Raw genomic sequence first — 3,939 nt, 5'->3', positions numbered from 1 at the left:
CCTGTCCTTACCTGTAAGAACAGTCATGGTCCAGAACAGAAGTGAACATAATACTAACTCTTATTAAGTCCTTTCTGGTATATTTATCCCAGTTCTCATATTGATGCCCATGCCAGTCTTTAAGACTTATAATAAGAGGTATAATAAGAGTTTTCTTATTCAACAGCCAGTCTGGGGGCTTTTTCGCAAGATAAAACTATCCCTACAATTGCAAGGGCAATCCAAGACTTGAGATGGCTTGTCAGAAATCCTTCTTAGTGATCTGGATGGCAGGACAGAGTGCACCCTCAGCAAGATCACTGGTGGTACTGAACTGCTAGGACCAGCCAACACACTGGAGGATAGAACTAACATTTGGAGGGACCCTCAGCAGGCTGCAGAAATGGACTGACAGGAACTTAAGAAAGGCCTTCAGAAAACATGCACCAGGAACATAAAAAAAAAAAAATAGCAGCTCAGGTTCGGATGGACTGGTAGGGACCAGCTTTGCAGAAATGTGGGGGTCCTAGTGAGTGAGAAGTCAAATGGGAGTCAGGGTCATGCTCTTGTAGCAAAGAATTGCACTACATTAGCAAGTGTGCAGGAATCAGGCCAAGAGAAGTCATTATTCCCTTCCAACTGGAACTTCTGTGATCACTTACAGACACAGTATCAAGGTTTATTCCTAGCGCAAGAAAGATATTGATGTACCAGAGTACAACCTTTAAGATGATAGGGCATGGTAAGAACACATGATGCACAAGGATTCACAGATTCACAGAATATTTAAGGTTGGAAGGGACCTCTACAGATCATCTAGCCCAACCTTCCTGCTCAAGCAGGCACACCTAGAGCATGTGGCACAGGGTGGCATCCAGGCGGSTTTTGAAGGATGAAGAGGGAGAGCTGAGTTTATTTACCCTGGAGGACATATGACTTGAAAGGACATATATTAATGTTTTAACTATCTAATGCATGCTCATGGAGAAGAGAGACCAGACTTTTCTCAGAGACATCCAGCAAAACGATAAGATAGACCAAGATACAACTTGTAAAATGCCATTTCAATATCAGAAAATATATCTGCAAAGGTTGGGATCTGAGAGGTGATGGAATATCCATCTCTAGACATATTAATAACTCAACCAGACAAAACCCTGAGCAAATTGATCTKGTAGTCCAGCATGTGGTCAAACCAAAGACATCCCGATTCCCTTCCAGCCTAGATAATTTTGTGATTCAGGGAAGCTCAGGCAACCTCTCCAGAGCCTTTTTGCACTCGGCTTAGTTTGGGCTAGTGTGGTAATTAAGACCCAGTCAAGTGCTGATTTAATATGATGTATCCTTTATGGGAATATGAACTGTGCCATCCGCAGGTGAATTCTGTGAGGTACTAAAATATTTCAACCTCTAATTAATTTCCATTATTAGYTCTTCCTTGACACAATTACTGGATTTCCAAGAAATTTAAATATTCAATTATAAAATTAAGGCAGATCTTAGTAGATACATTATTTTGTCCTAAACAATAATGACAACAAAAAAGAACTATTGCTTTTTCCATATCAGTTTGAAACAATTGAAAATACAGAAGTCCAAATTTTATTTCCAGCTACAGACTTCAATGTAAAGGATTACATTGCACTTAACTTAGGTAATCAAGAAGCTCAGCTTTCTGAAGCATATGAATTAGCACGGTCCCAGTGATCAGATTCACCTGCTGCAAATCTCCTTCCAACTCTAGATGCATTATCTAATTAGTTTTCCAGCAACCAATCAGAATGCAAAGAAAGAAAGCCCTCCAACTGCTTCTTTTTTTTTAAAAAAAAATACCTTTTTAAAACATTTATTTTGTAGAAAATCTCTGCAGCTGATCCATCAGTCTTCATTGACTTAAATGGAGAACTTGAGTGCCCTCAACATCAAATAAAATATGGTGGAGAGACAGAGACATTCTTATTTTGTCAAGGGTCACCATTATCTTTCAATAAAAGATGGATTTATAAGGGTGAAGACCAAAGCTTGTGATATCCGCAGAGTATCAGAAAATGGGGGATGAGCAATAAAGATTTGCTTACAGGTCTGGAACACCTCAGACTGGATAGACTTTCTGAAGTTTGGTTCCTCAATATTATCCTAATAAAGCTCAATTCCAACTCCTGAGTTACGGGTTTGCTTAAGAGAGAACATGAAGAGAGAAGAGTGTAATAAAACACGATGATAAACTGCATGCAAAGCATCTGTTACATCTTTGTGAGAATAAAGAGGCAGGGTCATGGTGGTGGCCCATTCATTATTCCCTCTTCTACATATTCTACTGCCTCCTATCAATCAGATCTCCGAGTTCCTCAATGCAATGGGCAACTGCTCCCACAAGATGTTGTTAATCACAGTCCACTATGAAAATAAAGCRTCCTTTAGTGAAGGGGAGGCAGGGGAGCCCTAGCAGAGAGGTTTGGTCTTGCTATTACTCAAGAAAAGATTTATCTTTCGCTGGAACAGAACCAGAGGTTCAACAAAACCCAATCAAAAGCAAAAAAAAATGTTAAAGACAGTTCTACTGTATTGTCATATGCTAAAGACCAGCTTGTAGAGTCCTGTCTAATCCAGGGCTCTGTGATACAACGCCAATTACATCCAKCCCTGTGTTGGGCTCAGATGACARCATTCATATCCTGGTGCCCCTTCAGGTGGCACAAAGTTCAGGAGTACTCAGCTCAGTTATAAAAAACATTTATAAATATCTCTGTAGAGATAAAATGCTATTGTTTCAGATGCTTTTCTAGGGTTGTAGCAATGGATTAYTGTTTTAAAAATCCAAGTTTTTAGGTAATCTGCATTGCATTTACATTTCTAGGAATAGTTTGGAGAATAACTTAACACTTGCCCTTGAAGTAGGCTTGAGGTTGCATGTTCTATCAGACTAATAAACAGATATTACAGACAGAAGTGACAGCATAGCAGGATCTGAGCAGTGCTGCAATGTCAGGGTCAGAGGTCTAAAACCAGCACAGCAGACTCCATGGAAGGTGCCAGAACCCAGGAATATATCTGCAGCACAAGGATTATGGATGGGTTTTCCAGGCAGGCCTTTGGTCTTCTTGTGAAGATTGCTTGATACACATGCTCATAGATTKTGTGCTCACAGTAACAAAATGGCTTTCCCATCTCCCATCCCTCCTTCCAGGCAGTTTCCAAAGAGGCTAGAAAAGTTCAAGAAGAGGAAAAGCTTCATAGGTAACCAGATGAGATTTCCCAAGGTTCTTTCTCAGGACAGTGCCCAGGTTGTGCACGATATGGGGCAATCCACACAGGCAACATAAGACACATTTATCTTCCAGATAAGATCCTAGCATTTGGGTCTACCAAAAAGTCCAAAGTGACTCCCTCCACATCACAATCATAATCCCGTTTTGAGTTTCCAACAGAAGATGTACTCCAGATAATTATTCCCTTGTTATATCACATTTGTATTTTTTCCTCTCATGTTGAATACCTATTTTATGTCCTTTTCCATCTAGGATATCGATCTAGGATAGCTTATACCATACCTCCGTTGTTTTCAACATTCACAATTCCTTCCAAATAGTTATGAGTTTCAAGTAATGTTTTTTTTTTTTTTTCCATTTCTATGAGATTTCAAAATATTTTAAGTCAAATCCCTCTGCATTCTCCAATTTCCTAATACATATACTTATTCTAGACAGGTTTTTTTCTAACATATTCATTAGTGAATCTTTGGAAAGGTTTTATTCACATAAAAATGTATCTTTCCAAAGATTTTGAAATAATTTTCCAGACCAAATTAAACATGGTATGAAGTGTGATAAATAGTATAAGCAATCTTATTTTTCCTTATGTTGCCCATTTATTATTAATCCATTGGTATTTTTTCCTATAATTCTTCTGTCACGCCATTTTGTATGTAGTTTTTTGGGCTTTGCTTTTTTTTTTTTTTTT

Source organism: Nothoprocta perdicaria, unplaced genomic scaffold (assembly GCF_003342845.1).
Source record: "Nothoprocta perdicaria isolate Ctin4 unplaced genomic scaffold, notPer1 scaffold_101, whole genome shotgun sequence".
Taxonomy (NCBI): Eukaryota; Metazoa; Chordata; class Aves; order Tinamiformes; family Tinamidae; genus Nothoprocta; species Nothoprocta perdicaria.
This window is presented reverse-complemented; position numbering follows the sequence as displayed.